The following is a 15,219-nucleotide window of genomic DNA, read 5'->3' on the forward strand; positions in this document are numbered from 1 at the left end:
ACATCTTAGGTGGTAGTGGAACATAGTTTGGACCTTGGAGTTGTATGGGCTCTACCGCACACCAGAGTTATACTCTTTCAATGTTACTTAAGTTAGTTTCGCTCACAGCCCAGGCAGTTCTCTGGTCCCAACACAACCCACTCTGAAATATTTAGATCGATCAGATATGTGGTCTTCTGGTTTGGCCCTCGTATTTGTAGCGTACACAACGATAGGAACACAAGATAAATTGTCAAACATTACTCTCTGGAATCGATGAGAGATGAGAAATCTTTTCAAAGATTATACATATAATATGGTGATGCGACTGAGTTTGAATTATCCTTTTAAACTATTACCACGCTTTAGTGTTACTCAACTCCTGTGAATGATAAGTCTAACACTAGATTGTTATGTTGGCCCATTGTGCAGAATAGCTCATATCCCCCATTATTTTAGTGTAATGTATATAAGATTGCTCAAACAATAATTAGTTAGTAACTTAATATGTCGTTAACCATGCGTTCACGTCTACTCCATAAATTTTTTTTCATAATCCAAATCGTTTTTAAGATCTTCATTAAAAAAAATCATCCTCCCAAGTTAAAAAAAAAGAAGAACGGTTTAGGCCTGTATAAAAATAAAAATATAAAACTCAAAAAACCTATGAAAACCTAGAGTGTTCCATGTGATCCTGATTAAATCCAAAATCTAATTGGATACAGAATAATCTAAAAAGTTGTGTTTTCCCTTGGAGAAATGACCTCATTATCCCAATTGCAAATAACGTATCTTCATTATAAAAAATTCATAATCAAAACCATTCAATTTCTTAATTTTTATTTGAAGATCACTCATACAAAAAATCATTCGAATCATAGTTTGTTTAGTCATCCAAATGCATCAAATAAATGGACGATTCATCATGAATATGTTATTTGGTACCTACACCTTAGATTTATTTGATAAACTTGGATGACTAAAAGAACTTCATTTCGAACTATTTTGCGTAGGAATGATCTTCAAATGAATCTTAAGGAATTCAACGAGGTTAATGTTTGTGTATCCCATGGAGGACTTATTTGTCCCCCTAATTACGATTAACGAATCTTTACCGTCCAAACATCATAATCGGAACGGTTCATTCTCTTTGTTATCATCTAAAGATGACATTTGCAAAACATTATTCAATTTGGAAATCATTTAGTCATCCATACGTATGTGTTAAACCAATCAACAATTTTGGTAACAAGTAGCATCCTCATGATGAACCGTCCATTTGTTCTATGCATATAAATGGGTAACAATCTCCATATTAACTGATTGTTTGCATACATAATCTTTAGATGATAATAAAGAGAATGAACAGTTTTGATCATGATATTCGGACGGTAAATAATTCGTTAATCGTAAGTGAGACGACAAGTAAGTCTCCCCATGCAAGGGGGGACACAAGAGCATTATCCGTTCAACGGTTGTGATTATGAGAATTCTACGATAAAGATACGTTAGCTGCAAGTGGAGGAGTGAGCTCATCCCTAGAGAGGGAATGCAAGCATTATCCTTCTATTAATCATATTTCTACTTCCTATGCGTTAGTTTATTGAGAAATATTTTGAGATAAACATGCATTGATACATGTTACGTGTATTAATGTAATACTCGAAATCATAAACTTATTGTCCAATCATATTATATCATGCTTTGTGATCACCCCAACATTAGACTGCACTTTTCAATTAGAGAACTAAAAAAGAACTTAACTAGTCCCCGTATCAAAACCAATTGCTTTATGTTAAGATTGTGCATAATTATACATTTTCTTAGTCACTTGAGCATTGTACGCAACTAGCACCTCTGTATTTGTTTTGATGATCAATGAAATATCAATTTATCGTTTTTTGTCAAGAAAAAAAATAATATTATGCATGATTATTATGGACATAAGAGCGCACGTTTCAATTAGAGAACTTAACCCACTTTTTAATTAGAGAACTAAAACCGCCTTAACTAAAACAACCGATGAACAATAAGAGTCAAACTTCACAGACAATGAAAAACGTGGTGTTTTTTCTTTATTTTCCTATTTGAGTTTAAAAATGTGTTGAACACATTGATTAATACCAGTATAAAGAAGACAACCACGTCTTTATTGCTAGATATAATTGATATATTTAAAGGGGAATATTTGCGTCGCTGTTGGGTTCTGCTGCTGTCCAATTGTGGTGGTTGAAAGATGACCTAAAGTGGACAAAGACTAAACCAAATTAAGTTACTTTCGTTTTCTTAAATGAAAGACCTCCACTTCTCTTAACCGTAAACTGCAATCCCTCCCTCTGCAAAAGGACCATTAGCGCACATGCTTCCCCGCAACATTGCTTTCATCACAATTATTATCCTGTTGGTGGTGCATGGCAGTGGCACACACAAACCCTAATTCAACACGCACATGATCCGATGAGGCATGATGCAGTTTTGGATTTAATTATAAGTTGGTTTGTTCAAACGTTAAAGTGTAGCCTTGGTTAGCATGCACATCTCAAAAGAATAGTTAATTAATTATGGAGAATCGGAGTATTGGTTTATGTATTTTGGCTCAATAGGTGATTTAGCCTCTAAATTAAAAATTCATTAAAAAATTATGAGTATTAGTTCTTGAGCTTGTTATTATGTGGAGCAATGATCCTTTTAGATAACATCGTTAAATTTTCATACAAAATAAAAAGTTTAAAAGAGTAGATAAGGGATGAAGTTATAACAGAGTTATCCAAAAAGATCACTACTGCTCCACATTGTGACAAGTTCATGAACTAATACTCATGAATTTTTTGTTCAATGACCCACATTCCAATTCGGCCAAAGTTTACAGACTAACGCTCTAGTTTTCTCAATTAACTTAGGGCTGGTTTGGTATTGTTGTGCTTTGAAAAAAAGCTGCTTCTGCTGTGCTGTAAGAATAAGCAGCTGTGAAATAAAGCAGCAGAGTGTTTGGTAAACTTTTTTGTAAAAGTGCTTTTGAAAAAAAAAAGCAGTATTATAGTGTTTGGTAAACGTTTATGTAAAACAGATGTGAAAAAAGCCAGTTTTTCAAAGTTGGGTTTTGCAGCTTCTTGTTTTTGGCTTTTTCACCCAAAACTGTGAAAAAAAGTTGAAGCTGAATGTTTACCAAACACAAAAACAGCTCCCAGCTTTTTTTTATACCAGTTTTTTTCAGAATCACCTCAGTACCAAACCAGGCCTAAGTGATGCTTCTAATACCCAATGTTTTGTCTTGCCTATAAACCATCGATGTTTTGGGGCAAAAGGGAAAGTCTTTTTGGAAATCAAGGTGTTTTAGGTTGAAAATCCCTAATTTTACAAGATTGAGGTACCGTTTGGTACGTGGGACGGGACGGAACAGAGTGGGACAAGGCGTTCCGTCCCACGTTTGGTGTGCCTAAAACGGGTGGAACGAGCTGTTCCACAGGACGAGTTTTGGATGAATTTTCGTTCCACCTCACCCCCCTGGAACGACTCGTTCCACATCCGTGGAACACAAAATTATAACATCTCCGTCTCCTTCTTCTTCCTCCTTGTTTCCATCCGAGGGCATCTTTGCTCCCGCTCCGTTCCGTTCCGTTCCGTCCTGTCCCGTCCCGTCCCGTCCGATTCCGTTCCGTCCCGTCCCGTCTGCATACCAAACGATACCTGATTGATCACACAAGAGAGGCCTCGAAACAAAAGTAAGAGTTTAGGGCACTAATCAGAGAAAAGTAATTAGGTTTTCTGCAGTACATGTAATGAAAGTTTCATTCCATCCTCCGATGTCTACTTTTTGTGTTATGTTTGTTATAGATAAGATTTAGGGTTGCAAGCCATGTGCATACGCGCTATTGAGTTGTTGATTAGTGTCGCCATATTAAGTACTTTTGAGTTGATTATGCGTTTTAAGAAAGTTTCGTAAATCATAAATTGCACCTTATCTCACTTGGAATTGACATAATTAATTAGGAGACAAATTGACAACTTAAGGATTGTTTGAAAATGCTTTTAAAATGACTGAAAGTTTTTTTTTGATGAAAATGTTTTTGAAACCAGTCCTTAGTAAAAATCCAAGTGGATCTTCGAAAAGGACTTGAAATGCTTCCTATAAGAAGCTCATAACTATTACTTCTTCCAAAAATTACTTAAAGTGTTTCCTACAAGAAACACATATTTGTTGCTTCTAAAAATCACTTAAAGTGCTTTTGAAACCCAAAATCAATTTTACCAAAAATATTTTTAGTCATTTTAAAAACACTTTCAAACGAGCCCTTATTCCTTATTCGAATTAACTTTTGAAACAAGTTGTTGATCATGTTGAACTAATTAAATATGGTACGGAGCTTGTGTATGAAAGGAGTTTGGTGCCAGCGATATTCTTGTTAGGCTAAGTTTGATTGAACAAACGTGTCATGATATCAATATGGGAAAATATTTGCCCTCGTCAGATGCTATTCCTAGTTTCTAAGAGTCCCAATAAATTCCCCCCAAAGTAAAAAGAGTGGAAGAACTATGATTAGCATCGAAACTATGGCATGGGCAAATGCTCAACTCCATTCTATCATATTCAGTTATGCTTCAGTCAGTCTCCTAGTCACAATTCTATTTAAATAAACAGTGTTTGGCTCGCATTCAGATGATAACTTTTATTGTTCTCACATCTAGTGGAAAGAGACTGTTGTAACGGATAGTTTTGCTAACATGAGTGTGTCTTCCTCAACCTCAATGTGGCATGCTTCTCCTCCGCCGGCAATTCTAACTACGCTGCATTCGGACTTTCTTGGCTTACCTGATTTCGATTTTTAAATTAGTATGAATTCCAATTTATAGATGACTATATCTTTTGGATGTGTGATTTTATTTTTTTTTCCTAACACTTTGTGTTTTGGTGTTTTAAAGCTTGTTGTGCAGGTTTCTATATTTTAGGCTTTGTTTTAGAGGGGTTAGTTCTATGTCCCTCCCTCTTTTTCTTGCAATTTTTTTTTTTTTTTTTTTTTGTATTTTTTGTTGTTTCCTCTTCACTATATTAAGAAGGATAAAGTTTGTGTCCCTCATGACTAAATGTAATTTTTTTTTCCTATAAAATTCACCTCATACCACTGAAATTTTCTTTTAGAAAATGGTGAAAATATCACCACGTTTATGTGTAAACAATTGCTCTAAACGTTTTTCTTTGCGGTATACTTTTCTTTTAACACATGATCAAAATCTCCCACATATTGAAGCCAAGAATATTGTTATTCTATCTTGCTTTTAAAAAAGTCAAAAGACTCAAACAAGACTTTGAATTAATAATGGTGCAATAGCCAATAGTAAAAAGAATCGAAGACAAATGATTAGCATCCAAATTACTTGAGGTATGTCCAACCATATTCACCATATGAGTTGCGTTTACGTCAGTCGCTTAACCACGAAGTGATTTTCAGCCGTGACTAATAGGTTGAAATCGTGCACATCAACAAGTAATTGTCAGTCGTTAATTCATATAAAAAAATCACTCACTTGAGCACATATAACGATTGTGTTTAACGTTTTTCTTTATGGTATACTTTTTTTTAAAGACGTGATCAAAATCCCAAAGGGATTGAAAGCCAAAGAATATGGTTCTTTGATCATGCTTTTAACAAAGCCAAAGGACTCGAAGATAAAGACTTTGAATTGATGGTGCGGTAGCCATGACAAAAGACCGGCCAGCAAAGAAATTGGATCGGTGTTTTGAATACTGTGATGGAGGAGGAGAGGACCGCTTCGACGCGACTTCCTCAAATACATGTGCCCAAATTGGAAAGAGGTCCACGTATTATTATGGTTGACGTGGATGGTGTTCGCCCTAAAATGGCAATGAATCTGGCAACCCTAAGCACTCTTCGGGGACCACTTATGTTCAACTCCAGCCATTGGATTTCCTTCATCTATTCAAATTATGCCTGCCTGCTCGCTGGTCCCCGCCCATCCACCGCATTAATAGTACGTAACACGTGTGTGTGTGAAATTATTTGAGTAAATTATAGCGATGATTCTTTAATTTTAATTAAATTAGACAAATAGTCTTTTAACTAAAAATTCATTACCATTTGTCTCTCAATTCATCAAAATGTGTAGTTATGGTCATTTTCGTTAACTCCGTCAGAATCTGTCAAAATGAGTTATGTTAGAAGGACCATTGCTACAATTGGGTTAAAGTTGAGGGACCATTACTCAAATTAGATTAAAGTTGAGAGACAATTTCTCCGGTTGAATTAAAGTTGAGGGACCATTGATACAATTTTTCTTATTTGATTTTCTATGTTTGCCCCTTGATTTAACCCTACGTGCATGGCACGTGACTCATTTTAAAGAAAGTTCTAATGGAGTTGATGAGAATGACCATAGCTACACGTACGTTTTGATAAGTTGAGGAATCATACAATTTACTCTTATATAATTTGAAAGTGACAAGATTTACAATCTTTGCATATACAAGCTGGCTGTGTACGTGACATTAAAACAAATTCCTTTCTCGACTAGCTTCATACTTCTGCATTTTAAATCTGCAATTTTTTTGTTTTTTAATGTTGGGAGTCACTCAAAGATAAAAGTATCGGTCTGAATAGCAACAGAGTCCACCAGAACACAAAACGATTGATTAAGTTAGCTTAATTCTTGATTTGGAAAACTTAACATCTGGTATAAACAGGAAGTGACACGATATGAACACGACCGTCTAAATATGCATAGTGCACTCTCCTAAAATGGAGACTTCTAGTTTGGTGAAAAAAGGTTAGAGCTAGCAGTGAAATGTACGCTGGAACCCTAGTTGGTATACAAAACATAGAAAGTGAGAGTATATATAATTCATTATTTTTCACCAAAGAAGCAAAGCGTAAGAGCAGTGAAACTGGAAGCATATACTTTTCCCACAATCATTATTTTAAACCCCTTTCATGATTTCATCAACCCGATAAATCCACAAATACCAATTACAAATGTACCGCACCGCAAACCAGATTGGTTTAAAAAAAGTGAGTTAAAAAATGGAAATTTATTCCAAAAATTGACTACACTAAGATCCCCCGGTGGGCTGATGAACAATAGCAGCAGCTACAGGAGCACTTGATGATATATTTTTTTTGATGTTCATGTACAATGTACATGCAAGTTTGAGAAGAAAAAAAACAATCTATTTTTGACCAAAAAGTGTAAAATAAAAAAGGAAGAAAAACAGAAAAGCTATATAGCCAAGCCAGGCATCTGTGTTGAGTGGTCCACTGAGGGAGCGACGCATGATGGGAGAGGAGAGTTGTGAGTACGAAGGCACGATGGTGGTGGTCGGTGGTCACAATCAAATAGTTGTGATATTATAAGTGCTTCTGTCACTCTGTGTGTTTGTTTGGCCTTCGATTTTTAGCATGGGATGCATGCGTGGCCATGTTTCTCTCTCTCTCTCTCTCTCTCTCTCTCTCTCTCAGATTCTTTTATATGTAAATTGTGCAGAAAACTTGTTGATGGTAATTTAAGAATGCAGTAAAAAAAGAGTAGGGTTCTAAGATTTTAGTACACTTCCATCATGATGTATGGAGAAGAGGACATAGACCATCCCTTGACAAAAGGAAAACTGTACGTTGGGTTGGTATTATTAACTCGATCTACATTGTTGTTGGCTCATTTCCTATAAGGCCTCTTTTGGTAAGGATTATCTCGTGTTTCGGTTGTTCATAAGTGAATAGAGATTGGGTAAGAACTAATCCGATCATAATATATCCCATTGAGTTCATTTTTGTGGGATAACTAAACCAACTAGTTCGACCTCGTGATAGGGACAGAGCCAACTTTGTTACTTGGACTGGGATGGAACCTTGTGGTATGGGGAGGTTAGGATGAGGTGGGTTTGTTCTTAATTAATTAGACGGTTTTTCTCTTTAATTTTACCTATCTTCTTATAGATTTTTCCAATATTTTCTAAATTTGAGGCGGAACATAGCTCAGGTAAGCACTTTTCCTTTGTTATGTCATTGCCTTGAAACCCCGGAACAGAAATTCTACCGGGTGACCACAGTGCTCTGCCATATTACTTTGCTTTCATTTGAAGAATTCTATTCTAACTTAAGTAAGGGAGGGAAATTTGGACTTGAAAACAATAAGGAGAGCACAATGTTGTAGCTAACTTGTTTGCAGCCAAGTCTGAATGATCATTTTACTCAGTCATAACTTGTGATTTTGAATACTAATTTATATATACTTAGAAAATCAAACTCAAAAACATTAAGTTGTAGCACCAAACAAATCATTGGATTAGCATCATAATCCTGTCCAAATCTAATGCAATCCTAGTTCCTAATCCTATTCAATCAAAGATACCATACATAATATATAAGCCAATATAAATATTCTCTCCAAAGTCCCCCACTGGCTAAGATGGTTTCTTGGCCATAAATATCGGGCACTGCTAACCACACAACCATTTTTACCTTTTACTTACCCTTCTTAATTTTTTTTCGTCTGATTAAATGAAATAAAGAAAATCAATGAACAAAAATTTACAAAAATATATGAAGGATAAAAATGGGTGTGTGAATAACACTGTTCTTAATATATGGTGAATGCTATGCATTGAATAAAGGTGAAAGTCAGTTGATTGGCTAATTCAAAAGTTGCCATACCTACCAAGTCCTGTATTGTTTGGACCACTCCACAGTGTTGGAAACGCATCATTAGAAGTAAGAATTCATATACTTTCGCTAAGATGCATTGTACGGTTTATTGTATTCCTTTGAGCTTGAAAGGGAGAGATTATAAATTCATTTCTCATGGATAATAATTCGATACCTAATTGTGACCATCCAATTATACGACTTAACCCAAATTTAAATTCTTAGTATCGTTTGTATAAAAAAGAGAGTAATATTTGTAATATTTCATATTATTTATCTCCTTCAACTTTCTCTCTACTCTCTAGTAGTTAAAAGATGAATATATGAGTGTAAATGATCAGTACATGCATGCGTGTTGATGGTGACTTGTTGGTTTGATCACTTGGAATGTGAAAATTCAGATATTTACAACTCTGGAACCGACTTTTCCAGTAAATGCATGGATGGTGGCCATGTTCACCAAAAGTAGGGTTATATTCTAATGGACTTTGACCTGAAAAAAGGTGGTCGATCGAGCAAAGAAACTTTGTGCTCCAACCTTAAATATTGTAGTAAGAGAGAAACGGCCAGTTCCATAGTTTAGTTTAGTCCTTTATTTGTTTATTTATTTTTCCAACTGACCTAAAACAACTACCTTTCATCACTGCCCAATTAGCCGAGACAAGGTTCAAACCCTAGCTCCAAATAGCTTACTACATTCTAATACCGGTGTGCGTTAGGACTAGCTAATTAGCTAAACAATTATCTAACAAGATACTAATTGTTTGTCAACTAAAGAGGGAACGATCCGCTTCAATTAAGGACATTCTTCAGCACGTGGTTTAATTATTCGCTTCAAACAGTCAACGAGTTTGTTCCTTTGATCTATATATCTTTTTCCATCATGTTTTTCGTGAAGCCAATTTTGTGGAGAATGTTTTAGCTCTATTGAAATATAGGATAGATGAAATACAACTGTATTTTCATACGGATAGTGTTATTCACACACCCACTTAATTTTACTTCCGATATATGTATCCGTGTTAATTTTTATCATTGATCTTCTTCAATTTATTCAATCCATAACAATATCCTTTCATATCCTCCGTCCAAATCCGACTTGTGCCTGCTCTTGATAACTTTGTGTGGTTTAGGAGCTTTTCTTTGTAATTTTCATTATTCTTATCAAAGAAAAACAACAAACAAATTAACAAACTTAACTACCACGGGATGGTCCATTGGTTGAGGTCGAGTTTCAGGTCCGTATTCTACATGGCATGTCTTGGGTTCGATTCTTGGCGTTGTGTGAATCATACAATGATGGTCAAGATAAGGCTGAAATATCTTTGTGAATCTTCCCAAAAATTGGAATATTAGACTACTGTGGCGAAATCACCAATTGATCCCTTTAATAACAAACTTCTTTGACACCAATCCCATATGGTATCTACCCTCCCATTTACGTCACTGAAAAATAATAAAAACATTACACAGATACTGGACTGGAAAACAACGTACTCATTTTGATCTGTATAACTTTCAACGACCAAGTTGGAATGAATAACACGTTAATTGTAACTATATTTTCTTCGCCAACACATTCTATGTTCTAGCCTACTTTTCAATCTGCCACGAGAATATATAAGTGGTCTGACTCAAATATTTAGTACTAGCGATGACTAATATAATACCCAACAATTGACAACACCATATATATAGATTTGCAAAATTCATAAAACTGTGTGTTAAGATTTGAGAAAAGATAAAACTGGAAAATATGTTGGATTTGTTGATATATGGACCCCAAATAACTTATCCTAAATAAAGTGAATGAATAATACTTGCATTAATTTCATTTTTTGGAGATGAGCTCATTCCCCTATTTGCAAATAACGTATTTTTATTTTAGAAATTTTATAATTAGAACCGTTTAATTTTTTAATCCCCATTTGAAGATCATCTAAACAAAAAATCATTCACATCGGATGACATCATCCAAATGTATAAATCAACGGTGTAAGTACTAAGTAACATATTTATGATCAATGACACACCCCGACCAGGAATGTCCACATGAACTCCGAATCGAGCTGTGCTGGCTTACACCAGGAGGGTGATAAAGCCATAAAGTGTAGTGATGTGGAAAATATAAGTAAATTTAAACCTAAAAGTGCCTAAATGTAAGAGTACACTAGTGAGCGAGAATGAACTCATTTCACACGTGATGTTAGAGCATTAGTAAAGTACAGTAAGGTAGAATGAGAATTATACCGTTGGAGGTAAACATCTATACCAAAGTTTGTCAAGAGTCCTCGTCCACACGAAAGGTCAGCTACTAAAACTTGGAGGGGCGAAAAACATGGGTGAGTAGGCCTAAAAATAAAGTTTTGTAAAAACTTTTTCGAAAATGTAATAACCCCTCGCTGTAAAACAAATATTGTTTCCAAAGTATACATACTACGTATAATGTATTACCCTGACTCGAAAATTTTATTTAGGAACATAATAGTTGGTGGTAGGCTAAAAATGTCATAGTTACCCTTTTTTCTTTTTATTTTTAAACCTCTAATTTCTTCATTTCAACTCCGATTCACGAACGGTTTTCGCCCACACTTGTGTAGGGTCGAGCTCTATCCAACTATTTCAAGAAATACTTTAAAATATATGAGGATAAAATACATCCTCGTATAATTACATTTAGTTAACTAGGGGCCTTTTCATCATTTCCACTTGTCAAAAATTTTTCGATGTAAATTATAATAAATCCCGGAAACAAAATTCTAAAATCTCTCAATTAGATTTCCATAACCATAAATCAAATTTATTTTCAATTTTCACCACATATTCATAATTATGAATATCAATTTCATATACTTAAATTTTTTAGGGTATTCCATTCAACCCCCATTAAAATAAATCTCGTCCTCGAGATTTCTACCATGGAATGATGAGAAGGGACTTAGAACTAATCCCACCATTCCATTTATAGTGAATAAAATCATAACCTCAGTCTACGATTTTATTCAAGCTCAAAATAATTTGTCATGATTTTCACACGTATACTCCGATTTCCAACCACCTTAATTGGCAGAATAAATATAAAAAATTCTAGCCATACACATTGGCAGAATAAATATCAAATATCAAGCCACATCTACCATTTGCTAAATAAATATTAGCATAAGAACCACAGTCATGGGTAAAACTACTTACCATCATTGGCTTTACATAGTTGTTACCTTGATTCTTTCTTCAAATCTCTGGCCACAATCACTGGCGATACCAGACATTAGAAATTTTTATCCATATTCATTTTTGGCAAAACAATTATCATATATTCCCATCGTAGCCATCATCGGCCAAATAAATATCAGAATTTCAAGCCATTATCATCAGTGGCTAAGTAAATATTACAATTTCAAGTCAAACCAATAGAATTGGCAACCCAAATGTTAGAAATTCCAGCAAAAATCATTAGAACTTCTAATCACAATAACTATATAAAAATGAGGAATTTAAAACCAACCTGCAATTTCCGTTTATATTGAACGAACTCAAATTCTCATTCTATTATTCATGTCCAACAATAATTCAATAAATGAAGAAATCTCCATGATTTTTCCACCATTCCAAATATAATGAAAAATCCATAACTTCAATTTATGATTTCTTTCCTGTTCGATAAATTTCATCTTGATTTCTGTAAATATTTAAATTTTCAGCCATAAATATCATTGGCAAAACAACGATTTCACCACCTTTTTTCTTTTATCCCAACAAGTGACTAGCAACTGGAAAAGATCGTAATATATCTGGTCGATACACATCACATTGTTAACTCATTCTCACAGCCCACACATGTGACATTTTAAAAATTTCTACTCCTACTCAATTCAATTTACTTCATGGTGAATCACAATATAGGTATTCCACATAAATTCTTCATTAGTCATAGAACTTATGAAATAATGCAATATTAATGCAATTCACAATTCACATCCACAACCATCAATAATATCTCACGTTGTAAGGTAGGATCATTTGCTCTAATACCCATTTGTAACACCCCGAATTTCAGAACATAATAGTTGTTGGTAGGCTAAAAATGTCATAGTTACCCTTTTTTTTTTTTTTTTTTACCTCTAATTTCTTCGTTTCAACTCCGATTTACAAACAGTTTTCGCCTACACTTTCATAGGGTCGAGCTCTATCCAACTATTTCAAGAAATACTTTAAAATATATGAGGATAAAATACGTCATCGTATAATTACATTTAGTCAACTAGGGGCCTTTTCGTCATTTCCACTTGTCGAAAAATTTTCGACGTAAATTATAATAAATCCTGGAAACAAAATTCTAAAATCTCTCAATTAAATTTCCATAACCATAAATCAAATTTATTTTCGATTTTCACCATATATTCATAAAACTATGAATATCAATTTCATATACTTAAATTTTTCAGGGTATTACATATAATATGGAATACTTACCGTAAACCGTAATATCTTGAGCATGTAATATCTCATAATATCTCATAAATAAGCACATAAAATCTTATAATCATCACATCTCGCATAAACGAATATATCATATCGAGTGCTCATCAACATATGTTGACACACGAGTTCATGCAAAGATATTCTGACATGAACAGGATTGGGTGTAATAATGATATACGCTCTAGTACTACAATCACGTGAAGATTGGCGCTATGCGCATCACATACAAGTCCTAATTACCTATAGCAATCTAGGACATGACTAGCACCTACAATGGATCCAAAGTGAACGTATGGTGCGATGTGAATATACACGTGAAAGACTGGCCCTGGCCTAAGCGAGTACTAACATCGGTGTAGCAACAATGAGCAGGTAACGTAAATAAAATCATACATCGGTAAATCCATATACATCGACATAATACTATTCACTGCCGTAAATATAAATAAGGCACCCCGTAATAATATGCATACATGTGCATCCTGTAGGATTCATAATAATCTCACAATTTTCATCATCGCGACAATTCTTATAACGTCAATTTAATTATGGCATCACTTAGTAAATGCATTATTAATGTATGGAAACTCAAATAATATATATACTATATAAAAGAAAAGACCCACTCACAGATGCTTGCGAAATTGTAGTCGTTCGAACGAGCGAGGCCAAAGTCTTTGATAGTAATCGCACCATCAAAAGGTCAAGCCGTGATCGGAGACAGCAAAAAAAGCCTGCAAAGCTCGGGTTATCGTCGGAAAACTGGCGAATGTTTCCCCTGTGTGATTTCTTCACCGGATTCAATATTGCACATGGTACGTACTGTGCAGCGAGGGAAAGAGGAAAAACGAGGGGTTTCTCCCCGTTCTGTGTTCGTAGGACTCGCAGAGAAGGAAATGGTGGTGGTAGCGTCGCCAGAGGTACGGTGATTGGTGGTGTCATGTGTCTGTGTTGACGGGGAGGAGAAAGAGCTAAAAAAGGAAGAGTTAGAGCAAGTGAGGGATTGAGAGAGTTCCAGAGAGTGTAAGGAAAATGACATGTGGCAACAAGAGAATGAAGACTTTGTGATGTGTGGGCCCAACGGGCCAAAAATAAATTATTAAAATATTCCCCCAAAAAATATTAATATAATAATACAATAATAAAATATTTTAAAAATAATTATTATGATAAATATATAAAATAATAAATAGTAATTTTTACTAAAGTATTTTTCGGATTCGTAGTTCCGTAAAACCTCCATCGTACGATTTCAATTCCGCTTGCGCCTACGCGTTCGTACCGTCGAGTACTTCAAAAATACAGTAAAATAATAGTTTGTACACATCACAAAAGACGGTCAAAGAAAGTCAGCAATCTTGTCTTAAGGGGCATTTTCATCAATTCCCTCCTTTAAAATTAATAAAATCGTAAAATTAGGGACATGTTGTTACAATCAAGCGTTAATTTTTTTTTATACATTTGGATGGCTAAATGATCTCGTATTTAAATGATTTTTTTGTTGTAATGATGATATTCAAATAAAGATTAAGAAATTAAACAATTCCTGTTAAGAAATTTTTACGATGGTGATACGTTATTTGCAAGTGAAGGCACGAGCTCATTCCTCCAAGGGGAAATGAAAGTATTTTTCAAAGTGTATTTTCACCGCTAGCTTTTTAATTATTGGATAATGCTTGTGTTCCCCCATGAACCTACTTGTCCCCTCATGTATAATTAACGTATCTTCACTATATCAACTTCATAATCGGGATTCATACTCTTAATCATCATCTAAATATCATATATGAAAAAAATCATTCAATTTGAAGATTGTTTAGCAATTTGTATGCATCAAACAAATGGACCGTTCATCATGAGAATGCTACATGTTATCAAAATTGTCGACCAATTTGACACACACAGATAGCTAAACGAATTTGAATTGACTAATTTTTACAAATATGATCTTTAAATGATGAGAAAAATAATAAATAGTTATGATCATGAAGGTCGTTTAATGAAGCTACGTTAATTATAAGAGGAGATACAAGTAGGTTCCCCCATAAGTGAAACACAAGTATTATCCTTAATTATTATTTTTCACTTTATTGCACTTCAACTATTA

This window comes from Pyrus communis, chromosome 13, assembly GCF_041283825.1.
Source record: "Pyrus communis isolate YQ-2024b chromosome 13, ASM4128382v1, whole genome shotgun sequence".
NCBI classification, from domain to species: domain Eukaryota; kingdom Viridiplantae; phylum Streptophyta; class Magnoliopsida; order Rosales; family Rosaceae; genus Pyrus; species Pyrus communis.